Source organism: Myxine glutinosa, chromosome 7, assembly GCF_964187855.1.
Source record: "Myxine glutinosa chromosome 7, kmMyxGlut1.1, whole genome shotgun sequence".
Lineage (NCBI taxonomy): Eukaryota > Metazoa > Chordata > Myxini > Myxiniformes > Myxinidae > Myxine > Myxine glutinosa.
Genome location: NC_136267.1, coordinates 61,170,245 through 61,187,210, shown reverse-complemented (window position 1 = coordinate 61,187,210; position 16,966 = coordinate 61,170,245). Strand labels below are relative to the sequence as shown.

The 16,966-nt window shown below is 48.4% G+C and overlaps 1 protein-coding gene across 3 annotated transcripts in view; it reads right to left on the bottom strand.

Annotated features, from left to right (window-relative positions):
- Positions 1-16,727, bottom strand: part of LOC137431283 (transmembrane protein 198) — an 83,900-nt gene extending 67,173 nt beyond the window's left edge. For 2 of the 3 annotated variants that reach the window (XM_068122440.2, XM_068122439.2), the window contains exons 1-2: positions 16,657-16,727; positions 16,358-16,496 (exon numbers count right to left, since the gene is read on the bottom strand). The gene's annotated coding sequence lies outside the window, so the exon portion shown is untranslated. Of the gene's footprint in view, positions 1-16,357; positions 16,497-16,559 lie in introns of all 3 variants that reach the window. The other variant, XM_068122438.2, reaches the window with a different exon arrangement.
- Between the last annotated feature and the right edge of the window lie 239 nt (positions 16,728-16,966).

The window sequence follows — 16,966 nt, the reverse complement described above, 5'->3', positions numbered from 1 at the left end:
TCAGCGATCGACCGGGTTTCGAACCGAGGATCCTAGGATCCTAAGCTGACACCCTAGCCACTAGCCCAACACCAGGGTTTGTGGCCATTATGAGATCTATCTATGAGAATCTATGAGAATCTGAGAATCTATCTATGAGAATCTATGAGATTATATGTGGCCATTGATGATGTATGATATTGCGATTGGGCATGTCGAGAGGATGGAGGTTGTGGTGAGCGGGTTTGTGACGAGGTGGTTGGGAGTGCCACGCTGTTTGACGAACATTGCCTTTTATGGTCAGGGTGGAAAACTCCAGTTTCCCTTTGCATCATTAACCGAGGAGTTTAAGGTGCTGAGGGTGCGGGAGTTCATGATGTTGCGGGATTCAAGTGATGCAGTGGTAAAGAATGCTCTCCCAGAGAAGAAGGTAAGTCGGAAGTGGAATGCAAGAGCAGAGGTGGACAAGATCATATATCTTGACAAGCATATTATACATAGCATATTATATCAAGCATATTATATATTTTTTTCAAGCATATCAAAAAAAAAAAAAAAAAAAAAAAAAAATGGAGGAGCGGTTGCAACAGGAGGAGGTCATGGGGATGGTACAGCACGGGAAGCATGGCTTGGGATGGATGAAGCATGAGTGATGGGGAAAGGCATGTGTGAAAGAGAGGAGGAAGATGGTTGAGAGGGAGGTGAGAAGAAAGGAAGAGGGGAGATATGTGAAAGCAGTCGGTCAGGCACAGCAAGGTGCTTGGACTAGGTGGGAAGGTGTGCGGGTGAGGATGTTGAAGTGGCAAGAGATTTGGAGGATGGAGCCAATATTGTTGAATTTCCTGTTGCGGACAACGTATGATGTGCTTCCGTCACCAGTAAACTTGAGATTGTGGGGGTTGTTGCAGGAGGAGAGATGTTATTTGTGTGGAGGTGTGGGAACGGTGCAGCATGCACTGAGTGCATGTTCAGTAGCATTGGCAGCAGGATAATACAGGTGGCGACATGATCAGGTGCTGGCGGTGGTGGTGCAGATGGTGCAACAAGAGGTGCTGAGGTCGAGAGAGAAGAGTGGAGAAGGAGACTGATGGGGGAGAGGTGTGGTTTGTCAAAGAGGGCCAAGTGGTAAGAGGTGGAAAGAGGAGGAGGTGGAAAGCAAGAGGGCTGTCAGATGCTTGTGATTGGCAGGTGGTGGCAGACCTAAAGCCACAACTGGTATTCCCAGAGGAGATCTGTGCGACAAGGTTGCGGCCTGACTGTCATTTGGTCAGGTGCAACAAGACAGGTCATCTTAGGGGAATTGTCTGTACCGTGGGAAAATAACATGGAGGAGGTGCACGAGAGGAAGAGAGGAAAGTACAGTGAGCTGGAGGCAGAGTGCCGGGAGAAGGGTTGGCGAGTTTCGTGTCAGCCATTTGAGGTTGGGTGTAGAGGGTATATTGGCAGTTCCTTTTCTGCATTTCTTGCTCGGCTTGGAGGATGTGTGACAAGGTGGTCCAGGTTGCCTTGAAAGGCTCATTTTGGATATAGAGGAAGTTTATGGAGGCACGTCGAACGGTGTAGGTTGGTTGTGTGTTTTTTTGTTGTTGTTTTGTTACTATTATTATTTCTTATTTTGTGTATGTGAGTGAGTGAGTGAGTGAGTGGGTGAGTGTTTTTGCATGAATGAATTTTTGCATGAGTGTGTTTTTGTATGTTGAAAGGGTAGGTGGTTGGTTGGTGTTGTGTGTGTATGTGTGTGTATGTGTATGTATGTGTGCATATGAATGATCTGGTGTGTTTTGTTGGCGAGTGGTGAAGGGTGTAAAGGTGGGTGTTTGAGTGTTCCACCATGTTTGTTTGGTGTTGTGTATTCTGGATGTGGTGTTGTAGTCTGCGTTCGCACTGGCTGGGGGTGGGGGTATGTACGCATCCAGGTGTAGTTGCTGCATGTGGATGTGTATGTGCCCCAGCTGGCCCACCTTCGCTGACCGTATCGAGGTTGAAGGGCCGAAATGGGATGATGCTGAGGACCTCGACTGAGGACCCGGTCAGTGCGGCACACTTATGACCAGGTGTGTTTTGAACTTTATATATATATATAATATATATATAGTCCCCAGTAATGCAAGAGCAGAAAATAGTCAATTATAGAAAAATAGAAATATATAGTCACCTAAAGAAAAACTGATCTGAGTTTTTTGGGCTTGTCGAGCTTAGGTGCTTTTATAGCACCTAAGACTGAGTTCTTAGGTGCTATAAAAGCAAGAGAAGGGAAATAAATCATTGCTCGGCCGTGACAACTGGTATAAATATCAGTGTAGAAACCTCACAAATAAGCAGTCTCTAACAAAAAAAAAAGAAAAAAAAAAAAGACATGAAGCAGCTGTGCATGACTCCCCTCCCCTCTCCTTATCTCCCAGCTCGCCCTTTTCCCCCAAAACAGTGCTTGGAAAATGGCCACATACACCAAGCTTGCACAATGAAGTAATATGTCACCCAAGCAAACCATTTCCAAGGCGGAGACGCGGGTAAAGGGCCGACTACAACAGCCAAACATGCAGACGGCACTCGAGAATCCCGGAGGTGCAACCGCCTTTCGACAAAATTTATAGACTATGTAGTGCAACACCATATAAAAATAATTTATCGACTTTTTACTTCGGCAAACTAAACAATTGCACATGCGTATCATTCTGAGACCCAACAGACTAAATCGAACCATGCACTTGTCAACCATGCCGCATCCAGTGCCATCGTGTTCAAAAGAAAGTTATTTCAAATGTCACCACAAATTACGTCACAGAACTGTCATGTAAGGCTAAATGCAAACTTGCATGGGAAATCTGCCTGAGGATACAAGACAGGGCCGTGCCTGAGATGATACTTTAAGTTCAGGATAGACATGGAGACATGTCAAGGCATCGTTTTGGTTGTGAACACCTACATTATAATAAAATGTTGTGTCTGAATACAGGTGCATTCAAATGAGATGACACGTGCAAAGCTGCAAATAAATTTTTTTTTGCATTCAGAGCGATATCTGAGAAAGCAAGAGAGACTGAAGTTATGAAAAAACAAGGAGCTCAATGCCACACTACCACAATCATGAAAAAGATACATGCATTGAAAATATGAACAAAGCAGGAAGGAGTCCATGTGCAAAACTCTTCCTTCTCCGCTACTCCCAAAACAAAAGGAAAGGATGTTTTCACGCCAAGTAGTCAAGGTTCAGCAATCAGAAATGTCACATCGAGATGCTGACTGAAGCTTCACAAGTCAACCACTTCCAAGGGGATTTTGACCTGGCTTCGAGAGAAAATGCTCTCCGAGACGCTGCGAGATGAATGGCAGTATCACGATGCCAACACAGCTCCTCAAGCATCTCCAGGGGTCTCGTGTGCGAGATCTCATCCAAACAGCTCCATTTGCAAAACCACAAGCCAAGAGAAATCATATGGCTGTAATTTGGCTTTTTCACCCTGCCAGTATATATATATATATATATATATATATATATATATATATATATATTGTTGTGGATATGAGAATGTTTTTTTATTTTGTTGTTGTGGTAAAATGTTGTTGTAAAAGGTTGTTGTAAAATATCACCCCTCCTCCCTCCGTTTGTGGTTGTATAAAGGTCAAAGGGCGTTTCCGTAGTTAGTCCATAAAACATACATGCAGGACACGATATATCCTTTCTTTTGACAGTTATATCTTATTCTGTGTATTAGTGTAAGGCTGTGTCTTCCATTAATTGAAATACTCCATTGCACCAGTGAAAGAGATAGATTCCCTTCATTCCCATTCCCAAAACCTCCATTCCCCCTCTCGTCACTGCTGAGCCCTCGATTACCAATTACCTCCGATCCAATTGCCGCCATTAACCACGAGGCATTGAGTCGGAGAAGAAAGGCGTGTCGCACCTCGTCAGAGGGGAGGAGGGGCGCGCCCGCCCGTCGTCATCCAGGGCGGAGCCCGAGGGTCGCGCGACCAACCAGGGCCGAGGTGAGCACCCCCGATGGGCGTGTCCAAAGCGCCGGGGGCGTGATCGCTGGGGGCGCTATAAAAAGCGCAACCGGAAGTGAGTAGAGAGAGATGCACTCTGGGTTGGACTGAGTCGGTCGCAAAAGAGAGAGAAGGGTTGTTGAGGGAGAAGAGTTGGTTGAGGAGTTGGTTGCAAGGTTGTTGGTTGCGGTGAGGAGTCGGTGGTGAGGAGTGAAAGAAGCAAGGAAGAGTTGAGGGTTTGGACCAGACAAGTCCTGAGAACGTAGCGGACAGAGGCCGCAGCCGCAAGACCACCCAACCGCCAAAGGGGGCCTGAACGGCGGTTTGGAGCAGGGCCAAAGAGGAACGGCGGCTGCTGAACGCGCCGGTTGTGCTGCGGGACCCCCCCTTGGACCTCTCCCTCTCCCTCCAGCCATCCACCTTCTGCCATTCCTGGCATCCCCCGCGTGAGTCAGCGTTCTGTTTGTTCTGTCCTGGGATAAGTTAAGCCTGTAGGTAAGCTAAATTTGCACTGTGTCACCTGCGTCTTATGACTATGTGTTGTAAATAAAACTTGATTGCCCCTTTTTGCTTGTGTGTGTAAATAATAAAACCCATTACTCGTCTGTACGTCTTCTCGTTTTATTCCTTTTCCTCTTTGCATTCGTCGTTTTTGTCTTTTCCCCTCATTGAGCAGCTGCGGTGCGATCCGGCCAAAGTCTGGGTGAATCGGGTGAGTTTTTGTTAGGTCGCGGTTTTAAACCACCGCTCGGTCTATAACATCATAACCGCGATCTGTAACAATTGGTGTCTGGGAGTGGAATTCGGGTCCCGAACCAAATTTTTAAAACATCTAAAAAAAAATTTTGGTCAAAATTACGAGCTGCCGAAATTTGGTTTTTTTAAAGCAAAACCCGAATTTTGAAATCGCGCCATGGCTGTTCAAGGCGACGGGATGCCGGTGGGAGAGATAGACGGGGTAGAATCGACCCAGGACTTAGGAAAAAAAATGGTGGAGGAGAGTAAAGAAGGTGTGGTTGCGGGAATATCAGGTGCACAAAATGGCAGCCTCCCGTACGTGACGGCGATAGCCGGACCCGCAGTGCCAATGGACTGGGGTGTTTGGATGATGCATTTCAGTGCCGCTCTGAGGGGTGACAGTAAGGGATTTGATGCAATGATGGCTACCCAGGGAATAGACGCGGAAAAAGCGAGGCACGAAGCAAGGTACAACCCGATTGGATTTGAGGAGCAAATAAACGCCACGGTAAAAAGAATACAGGAAGACATTGACCGCAGGTTGGGCGAGCAGGTCCCACGGGTGCACGGGGAGGTAACGCGTGTCGAAAAGCGCTGGTTGAGCGAAGCGGAGGAAAGCACGGGTACAATGACGGGGGTAGAAATCGCGACACGGGGTTTTGAAAAGCCGGCGACCGATGAGGTAGAGGGAATTTTATTAAAGCCAGCGGTCGTCGAGGTGAATAAAGAAAAAGCAGTAGCGGGAATTAAAATTGAAGAGATGACGGAGGTAACCCGGGAATTGCAGGGAGAAATGGATTATGTACAAAGTCCCTGCTCAAATCATGATGCTGTACTCGCTAACCCGAATGGAAGTTTGCAGGTTCGCGTGGAGAAAAGGATCCCCCAGGTGAGTCGTGCTGTATATTGTGCGGGTAGATTTTGCAGGAGGATGTTTAGCGACAAAAGAATTTTCGCGCGCTTGGGATCGAGGAAGCATCCGGGCGTTGGTGAAGGGTCCCGTGTGAGTGGAAATGGCACGCGTGGGAGGAAAAAGTGTGCGTCGGCGAGTGGGTGTGTTATAAAGTGTGGGAGTGAAACCGAGTGCGAGCGAGAATGCACGTCGGGGTGTACGGCGAGTGACACGAATAGTGAGTTGGTGGTGGCGCAGGTGCGAGAGGGCACATCGGAGCGCGAGTGTGAAACCGAGTGCGAGCGAGAATGCACGTCGGGGTGTACGAAGTGTGACACGAATAGTGAGTTGGTGGTGGCGCAGGTGCGAGAGGGCACATCGGAGCGCGAGTGTGAAACCGAGTGCGAGCGAGAATGCACGTCGGGGTGTACGGAGTGTGACACGAATAGTGAGTTGGTGATGGCGCAGGTGCGAGAGGGCACATCGGAGCGCGAGTGTGAAACCGAGTGCGAGCGAGAATGCACGTCGGGGTGTACGAAGTGTGACACGGAGAGTAAGGTGGTGGTGGAACGTGTGCGAGAAAGCACACCTGAATTGGTCATGGCGCGGGTGTGGGAGAGCCCATGTGAGCGCGTTAGTGGGTGGATGCAAGAGTGCACGCCCATGGTGAGTGTTACGGAGGACGTAACGGAGGAGAGGTGTGGACCGAAGTGTGCGCAAGAGGTGTGGTGTGTAACAGAGAGAGCGTTGGTGGAATGTACGGACGGCGTTGGAACGCCAGGTTTTGTGAGGGTGAAAGGGGTAGCGTATGCTTGTAAGCATGCAAGTGAAGCATCGATGGTAACCGGTTTAGTGGTTAGAGCGACGGATAGCCGATGCGAGCACTCGGTGCGAGGGGTGCTTGGTTGGGTGCGAGGCCCGGCGTCGATCGAAGCTGCGTCGTTTCTCTTCGAAGCGTCGTTGCCGATTCGGGCTTGGCCCCGCCCCACACGGTCGAGTCCGGGCTTTGTCGGGCGAGGCGACCGGTCCGGTTCGAGGGCGAGTGGGAGGAAGCGGAACGGTGCCCCCTCGTGGGGACGGGGTTCCGACCGGGGGAGATGGAGCCATCGGGCCCGGGACCGCAAGGTGCCGCGCCGAGATGGTGCGTGGAATCTCGGTCCAACCAAACCACCTCCCTTGAACCGAAAGCCGGACGGATTCAACCTGCAGGCAACCAAACCACCCGAATTCATTGCTCGGCTTTACGAAGCCGAGTTTAATGATGTCATGACGCACCGAGGCTAGGATATAGCGGACTGTGATGATGGTGATCGTGATAGTAATAGTGTTTTGGGCCCAAAATTAGAGAAAAACAAAATTTGATGATTGGCAAAGGATTGGCAGTAATGATTGGCAGATGATGAGTAGTGATTGGCAAATTTTTGATTGGTTGGAATTTAGGTGTACAAAATTGATAGTGAGAGACCCCCGATGTGGTGGGATGGCAAATCCACCATCCCTCACAGACGTGGGGCAAAGGAGCTATAGTTTATGGGGTGTATGGCAGTGAAAACTAGCCCGGGTGGGTTAGGTTATATTGTAGGGATCTAGAAGAGATTGACATTAGGTAACGTTAAGGTTAGTTAGTGACTGATACCTGTAGTGGGGACGCAGGTAGATTAGTGTGGATGATAATGACGTGGGAGCGCAATAGTTTAAAGGGACGACTGGGAAGCGCAAGTTTCAGAAGGGAGTAGTTAGCTGAGATGATGCCGTGTGTGTGAGGATTGAACAGGTGAGAATTGGACAGGTGTGATTGCACAGGTGTGCAACTGAACAGGTGTGTGGAGCAGTGTATGAGGGAGTAGTGGTGATTGTGTGTTGTGTTGACCAACTGGTCCAGGAAGAGGAGGAGGGTGCAGGTGGCACCAGGTAGGATTGCACAGGTGTGCAACAACAGGTGTATGTGGTTGTATGGAATAAATGGTATGGAGTAGTGGAATGGATGGTAGTGGAGTGAGAATGGTGGAAATTGTGGAGTGGAGTGGATGGTGCAAAGGTGTGAATGGGGGAAGAGTGGACCCCCATCACGGATACCCGGGGCGGGTAGTGTAAGTGTTAGGTAGAGGGTACAGGTAAATTGTAGTTGGATATTGGCATCTGTGGTGCGGGTGACAGAATGGTATGTGGATGGGTGCGTTGGTGTTGTGGAAATGGCTGGGCGTGTAGCCTGTTAGTGTGTGTAGTTGGTTGGGCGCTCCACCACTGTGAGGATGTCGGCCAGGTGAGGCCGCAGGTGGGCTCTGGGAGCCGGTAGTAGTTGTTGTGGATGGGGCCCGAGGATCCGGAGGACGGACCCGGGTAGCCCAGTGCCAGAGGGCACCGAGTGGGGTGACAGAGCCAGGAGGGGCCTGCCCCAGTTAGATAGGTTAGGGTGAGGAGCTAGGTAAGCTCGGGTGGCAACTGCAGTGGTGGAGGTGTGCAGGTGGGTAGACCCACTGGGAGAGGTACACGTCGCAGCCCAGAAATTGTGCTAGAGCACCGGGAGATGAATCGGGGGAGTGAGACCCCAAATTGAGAAGCACCACAGTTTGGCCAATGGGAATTGGTTTTTAGAACCCATAGTGTAAGAGGGCCAATGGTTTGGCCGGAGAAAGAACCCGGGTAGTGTAAAGTGTGTTAAAATCATTTAGAGGATAGTTAGGATGAAGGATCTCCTCGCACCATCTGCATCCACTCACCTGAGGTGACAGGTACTCCACACCATGCCATGTTTAATTATTTTTACTGTGCAAATGTTTGGAATGTGAGACGCATCATGACGTGGGTGTGACATTGTGCGTAATTCCATCTCTTCCTCCTTATGAGGATTGATGATGAATTGATGATGGCAAATTTTTGAAGTAGAGGGATTGTGGTGACGAATTTGGTATAGGGGAAATATGGGGAAGACGTGACAGTAGTGACGAATTGGTAATGTGTAGGTTTTGTACATATGGGGTAAGGGCAAGGGTGGGCTAGGTAACAGGGGGGTGACGTACGGTAGGGACGAGCTTTCTCACTTCGCCCTCCGTACGCATTTCGCCTTGCATTGCCTTATTGATGTGTACCCTTGTGACCTTACCCCTCGCTCAATTGTCTTTCCCCTTTTGTCTCCCACATGACCTGTGCGCCGTTGGGCGCCGAGGGGAGCGTGCGTGGGTCGGCCATTGTGCGCCCGAAATTCCCAGAACCAGCTGTCTGCATCGATGCACCACGTTATGGACCACATGTCAGTGGCCGAGCACCACTTATGGACCCCATGGGTTGGGGCAAGGCCCCTCTGCTGGAACCGGCCATGAGGGCCCGAAATCTTGCTGGCGGACCTTGGCCACAGGGCACCGATGCCCCACAGGTGAACCACACTAGTCGGCCCTGTGGGCCATAAATAAAATCAAATAAAAAAAGGACACATTGGGCACACTTTATTGAAAATAGGCCGCCAGTAAGCAAAGCAAAAGAATGACAACATCTGGAAGAACAAATAATAACCAGCAGAGGGAGCCGAAGAGCAAGAGATCACCTGCAGGGTTTGGGTTTGTTGGATTTATTTTATTGATGAACAGTGGTGACTGCACTGATTGGTGCTTGAGGGTGTGTTGGTGCGTTATAGGTGCTTTCATGGTGCATTGATGCAGAGCAGACTGTCCTCCCCCCAGAAAGAACAATTACAGGTCCTGGGTTAGTTTTGTAAATAAAAATAGCATCAATTGTAAATAATGCTTCCCACCGTCAGTGTGTAGTTTGAAGACCATTCCGCAATTCGGTTAACTGTGGGCGTAAGTCTGTTAGGCAGGGTGCAATGGAGCAGCGGGACACATTTATTTATGTTTTAAAACTGTCGCACTCAGGGTCAGGCTAAAAGTAGAGGGAACTACACCTACATGCCACACTAAGGTAAAAGTAATAGGCCCGGGACGTGCCTAAGGGGAGGAGGGTGCAGTGTTGTGGATATGAGAATGTTTTTTTATTTTGTTGTTGTGGTAAAATGTTGTTGTAAAAGGTTGTTGTAAAATATCACCCCTCCTCCCTCCGTTTGTGGTTGTATAAAGGTCAAAGGGCGTTTCCGTAGTTAGTCCATAAAACATACATGCAGGACACGATATATCCTTTCTTTTGACAGTTATATCTTATTCTGTGTATTAGTGTAAGGCTGTGTCTTCCATTAATTGAAATACTCCATTGCACCAGTGAAAGAGATAGATTCCCTTCATTCCCATTCCCAAAACCTCCATTCCCCCTCTCGTCACTGCTGAGCCCTCGATTACCAATTACCTCCGATCCAATTGCCGCCATTAACCACGAGGCATTGAGTCGGAGAAGAAAGGCGTGTCGCACCTCGTCAGAGGGGAGGAGGGGCGCGCCCGCCCGTCGTCATCCAGGGCGGAGCCCGAGGGTCGCGCGACCAACCAGGGCCGAGGTGAGCACCCCCGATGGGCGTGTCCAAAGCGCCGGGGGCGTGATCGCTGGGGGCGCTATAAAAAGCGCAACCGGAAGTGAGTAGAGAGAGATGCACTCTGGGTTGGACTGAGTCGGTCGCAAAAGAGAGAGAAGGGTTGTTGAGGGAGAAGAGTTGGTTGAGGAGTTGGTTGCAAGGTTGTTGGTTGCGGTGAGGAGTCGGTGGTGAGGAGTGAAAGAAGCAAGGAAGAGTTGAGGGTTTGGACCAGACAAGTCCTGAGAACGTAGCGGACAGAGGCCGCAGCCGCAAGACCACCCAACCGCCAAAGGGGGCCTGAACGGCGGTTTGGAGCAGGGCCAAAGAGGAACGGCGGCTGCTGAACGCGCCGGTTGTGCTGCGGGACCCCCCCTTGGACCTCTCCCTCTCCCTCCAGCCATCCACCTTCTGCCATTCCTGGCATCCCCCGCGTGAGTCAGCGTTCTGTTTGTTCTGTCCTGGGATAAGTTAAGCCTGTAGGTAAGCTAAATTTGCACTGTGTCACCTGCGTCTTATGACTATGTGTTGTAAATAAAACTTGATTGCCCCTTTTTGCTTGTGTGTGTAAATAATAAAACCCATTACTCGTCTGTACGTCTTCTCGTTTTATTCCTTTTCCTCTTTGCATTCGTCGTTTTTGTCTTTTCCCCTCATTGAGCAGCTGCGGTGCGATCCGGCCAAAGTCTGGGTGAATCGGGTGAGTTTTTGTTAGGTCGCGGTTTTAAACCACCGCTCGGTCTATAACATCATAACCGCGATCTGTAACAATATATATATATATATATATATATATATATATATATATATATATATACGAATATCATACCTCGAAGCGGTTGTGTACTGGAATGGTGCCTGGAAAGTGAGAGTGGTCTTGTACAGTTCCTGCTCTTCGATAAAGCACGGCACTTCACTGGACCAGCCCAGACAGATGCATGAAAACAAAAACATCGACATACTTGACACATGATACATATATACATCACAAAGTCAATTTTGTAACTTGAGCATCACCATAACGTCACGACCAACAGTGATGCTCAGGTTGGATAACTGTCTTTTTGAGCTTTATTTCCCAACATCAAATCATTAAACTGTAGCTATTTGGCTGTGCTATAATAATGCAGAAGGTAATGCATTCGGAGGACAGACGATGCTTGTTAGTGACAGAAAACACAGTAATTCCCAATTGCCATGATGGGACTTGATCTGTAATATTACAATCCAGTAACTTGCACAACGAGAATGGCACTCGGTAGAGCACATACCTCAAACAGGCCTAAAATTTCCGTTTTGCATCCCACTGATAGGTGGGATCTGGATCCGGGCCTGAACCAAAATCGATTCGGCTGTTATCGTCACCTACCCAACTCATCCACCTAGTTTTGTTATAATCTGTTCCCAACGTTTTCAAATATCATACTATGTATCGTTTTTGGCCCTATCACTCAGTGGTGAGGAATCGCTTCGGAAATTCCGGTATCCGGATCTTCACCAACATCGAATCAATTAGTCCTTATCAAACTCCCAACCTGTCCACCAAGTTTTGTCCAAATTTGTCCATAACATTTATAGATATCCCGCTCATAGACAAACAGGGGTGAATACTGTTCCGTTTGTGGGGGTAGATGACGGAATCTCATAGAAAAGATAGGATCGTATAGATATAGCATGGACCGTGTACCCGTTGAAGACATCTCAATGTATTAAAGTAGGGAAACTGGAGCTTAAGATTGTTTATGTGTCTTCACACGGTGGGGGGTGAAGCTGTGTTAACTAGCTAGGGATTAAGGTTAGTTTTCCCCCAGTATGTGATTGCCTCCTGTGGCTTTTCCCTACGTTTTTACAACTCCAACAAGGCTGACCAAAAAAACCTCCATTTAGACAACCACCGGAACCGCCGACAGTACCCGAACATTGCCGGTCAGCAAGTAAGCCATGCCTTAATGACGCTCACGCCAAGCAAAGCCGCCACACCCCGAAGTTTGTCATTGGTCGAGCACGACCATGGGGTGATTTGATAGGGCTCAGCGATTGGCCAGTGTGACGTCAGAGCAAGAAAGTTCTCAGGAAAAAGGACCGTTGAAAGAATAACTCTCTTGGGTTTTTGTGCGGGAGGAGGTTGAGCCATTGTTGTGTGGGCTGGTGAAGAGAGCTTTGTTTGGAGCTGGTGGAACGTTGGCAATTTTGACAGCGAGGAGGTCTTGGCGGCGGTTTGTGGGGCTCTTGGTGCGTCGGACAGAGGGGAGAGCGAAAGAGGCCTGTCTCGGTGCCATTTTTGGAGCGCTTCCCGTGCAAGTGGCTACAATGGCTGCAACGACCACAAAGCCACTGAAAGCCATTTTGGACCAAAGCTGAGTGCCAGCCAATGAAAAGGAAAACATTTTATTTTGCTTTATCATTCCCCTGTGTGTTCGTATGTGTCTGCATGGGGGATCCTCAAAGTAGGAATTGCAATTAGTTTACTTTAACATATATTTCGTCTTGCATTTATTTTTATAAAATCATTATTGTGGCATTTTTCATTTGTTGTGTTCATTTATTCGTTGTGGGTTCGGGATTAAACATGTGTGCTTCCGTTCAGGAAAGCGCTTCGTTTCCTTCACCCACGCGCAACGGCCCAACCGCCAATTTCGGCTATGCGCCTCGGAATTAAGGACTGTTCAGGCTGGTGTTCATCGGCTTACGGACGTGACAATACATAACCTCAGTCCACTTTCGGTGGCGCAGATAACTTGGGGATCAAGGTGCACGTGCATTTCTATAGCTCCTCCATCCAGTTTTCTTACAGTAGCAATATACTGACAGTCTATGAGGCCTTTTAACTCAATGGTGTACTGCTCTCCTATTTTGGCTTGCACGCCAGCACATATATCTCTACTGGATCGTGCGGAATGTAAAGTTCTAACGTTTATTGAAATCTCACCAGGAAAGCCAAAGTACAAGCTCTGTTGCTCTCACATTGAAGACAGATCACATGCCTTTGGTGTTTTTTATTTTTTTTAACCACCTCTTCTCCAATCTAACTCCTCCACTCTCTCATCCTCTCAAACCCTCCGTCACTCGCCAGCTCCTCCATGACACACACATCATTTCCAATAACACCCTCCTAATTGAAAATCTGAGAATCTAGGCTAGCTCCTTCGTTCTTCTATTTCCCCCGTCTGTGCAACTACCTACTGGAGATGGTTTGATCATACTCTTTTCAGGGCTTCAAGCAGACGGTGCGCCACCATCTCATGTCACCGGCACATTTTTTTTTTTATTCCCTCCCCTCATTGACCATGTATAGCTCAACCCACTTCATTGCTTGATGGTCAGCATTTAAAAAAGGAAAGAGCATGGACAAACAATCATTGCACATGCTTTAATGGGCCTAATGGCCTTTTTCTGCGTTGAACTTCCTCGTAAGAGAACTCATTATTCAATTGTGACATTTCAAGGCCATCCCTGACATTAGCAGGTGCACCCTTACTACCAAAACAAGTGAATCCTCTTGGATTGCGCTGAGGTTCGGGCTTGGAATTTCTAGGAGGAAGTATAATTTGTATGCAATGAAAGTACATGTAATATGGGATCGAGTAAGATCGAGTAAGCTTCACCAGTGCGCGTGCGCGAATTTACGTCACGTCGGCAGCGAGAAGGCGTTCCCCAACACGAACCAATCAGGAACTGCCACGCCCACTTATATGATCTCCGAATTCCTGTGACAGGAATTAGCGTTACACTGGCTGGAAGTCAATCGCTAAAGGCGCTTCCTCAGCGCCAATAAAGCAACAACAACAAACCAAAAGCGTTTTCCTATGCGGCTGAAAAACTGAAAGATTTGCAGTCTTTCAACATAAATTTTGTGTTTTGCCTACATTCGTCTTCACGGGACATCACAATTTTTTGAAGGAGCTCAGACATATTTCAGTAGCAATAGCACACTACCCAAAGGGTAATTGCATCACCCCCCTCACCCCCCACCACCACTGCCCCCTTGACCCCTCCAGAGACTGACTGACTCACACACACACACACACACACACACACACACACACACACACACACACACACACACACACACACACACACACACACACACACACACACACACACACACACACACACACACACACACACACACACACACACACACACACACACACACACACACACACACACACACACACACACACACACACACACACACACGACAACTCAACAAAAAAGCCTCAGCCTCTCCTCGCAACTCTGCCCCATCCTTGCTCCCCTCAACTCCTCCACCCTACCCATCCTCCCCGCCCCCCTTTCCCCACAACTATAAGTCCTCCCATCCCAACCCTGAGGCACCATTCCCCTAGACACTCAGGCCTTCAAACTCCCTCAACCCTCCACCAAAGCGTCAATCTCCCTGCTTCCCCTTCCAAAGCTGTCCCATCTTTGCACGAACCCTCCTCCCACTCGTAAAAGCAAATGGGCATTCCCACATCGAAACAGCAGAATATTTAACCGTTTCTGCTCCCCATCATACCAGCACCGACCTAAGTGGTCTATTCATCTCACAATTTTAAGAGAAAAAGGTCAGAAATAATAGCAAATCTCTAAAACTGCTGCAGTAAAAGTGCTGCTTGAGAGAGAGGGTAAATGCTAAAGGGTAATTCTAAGTGGTTCTAAAGGGTAATTCTAAGTGGTTCTAAAGGGTAATTCTAAGTGGTTCTAAAGGGTAATTCTAAGTGGTTCTAAAGGGTAATTTCTAAGTGGTTCTAAAGGGTAATTATAAATGGTTCTAAAGGATAATTCTAGGGGGTTCTAAAGGATAATTCTAGGGTGTTCGAAAGGGTAATTCTAGGGTGTTCGAAAGGGTAATTCTAGGTTGTTCGAAAGGGTAATTCTAGGGTGTTCGAAAGGGTAATTCTAGGGTGTTCGAAAGGGTAATTCTAGGGTGTTCGAAAGGGTAATTCTAGGGTGTTCGAAAGGGTAATTCTAGGGTGTTTGAAAGGGTAATTCTAGGGTGTTCGAAAGGGTAATTAGAAAGGGCAATTCTAAAATCTAAAGGGTAGTTCGAAAGGGTAGTTCGAAAGGGTAATTCCAAAGGGCAATTCCAAAGGGTAATTGAATGAATTAGGTAATTGAATGATCAATGAATGAATGATCGTTTTAAGGCCATTTTCCCTGCCAGAGCAGGGGTTAGCCTTGCGGGCCCCATGACAATCATGGTTCCCTGTTTGAGGCAATGTTTTTATGGCCGGATGCCCTTCCTGACGCCAATCCTTGGTCGCCTCTTACGATGCGCAGGGATACGGTGTACCTATTCTAAAACGGGGTACACACCATGATCATTCATCCCAGCAAGCCGGTACTCAATTTGCCGACCTTGGAAGGATGACAGGCTGAGTCAACCCCCCTGGCGTTAATTCAGCGATCGACCGGGATTCGAACCCAAGATCCTATGATCCCAAGCCGGCACCCTAACCGCCAAGCCAACACCAGGTAATTCCAAAGGGTAATTCCAAAGGGTGATTCCAAAGGGTGATTCCAAAGGGTGATTCCAAAGGGTGATTCCAAAGGGTGATTCCAAAGGGTGATTCCAAAGGGTGATTCCAAAGGGTGATTCCAAAGGGTGATTCCAAAGGGTGATTCCAAAGGGTGATTCCAAAGGGTGACTCCAAAGGGTGACTCCAAAGGGTGACTCCAAAGGGTAGTTCCAAAGGGTAGTTCCAAAGGGTGATTCCAAAGGGTAATTCTAAAGGGTTCCTAAATCAGCGGGCATATTGTATAAATTGTGGGTGGAGTCAGGCGAACTATCCAACCAATCGGTGGAGTTCGCACGCACTCACGGACAGACGGACGCACGCATGGCTCATTTCATCGTACACTATGGATTTTATTCACGCACACAAGGAACTTTGCCCTAGGAGGCGATTCGTCCCATCGTGCTAACGCTGCACCAACCACAGTATCAATACAACACCCATCGACACACCGGCTCATAGTCATATACGAGATCCCCATAGCCCGGCTCGACCTCAAAGTCCAATGCATCCAGGTACCCAACTAAATCCCATTTAAACGTAGGCACCCCCTCCCCGCTGCCACTACCTTTCCGGGAACACCACAAATCATAGTTTATCGATTAAATCATGGCCATGTATCCAAGAACACGTTTTAGTGCAATCAACTCATTGTCAGTACAGTCGGTAATGGTCAAGTTAATTTGAGCGGCATTTGATCCCTCTGCCTCACGGCGATACATCGCCTCACACAACCAAAGGAATTCGAACGTTTCGCACTGACGAGCAGCGTCACCAAACCCAACTCACTTGGCAAGTTCAAAGTGCGCGTTTCCTCCACACAAAAGGCCGCGAACAGGCCGCACGTCGCGTGTACCTGTCCTCTTCCCTGCAGGCGGCTTTGGCTAGCCCGGGCGTGCCCGAGCCCGACACGCTCCTCCCGCAGCTCCTATTTCGTACCCACCAACCAGTAGAAAAAGGAAATTAATTAACGTGCAAAAAATATAATTACCACAACGCCAGCCACATGTTGCGCCTGAGCCTTTCGAAGGCGCACATCAACGCGTCGGCTTCGCAGTGATTTAAATAAAAGGGATGGAGACACTTGCAGTGCAACTCGTGCTCTCACGCCGATCCGCTCCAAATCGACACCACGCTCGCATGACGTCATCACCCGAGTGCCCAATCGCAGCACGGACCGGGTTCTGCCGTGATAACCACGCCCTCCTATAAACGTATTCTTCTTCTTCATCACGTTTTTACATTGGCGAGATGAGTGTTTACAGAGCTACAAGGCTCTATGCACAGCACGGTACTGGCCTCTGTCGTGAGCAAGGTGGTGCAGCATCGTGGAGCATATACTGAAAAATCTTCAACATTAGTTCGTAGTTATCATGTTAATTAATTCGCTTTTACATT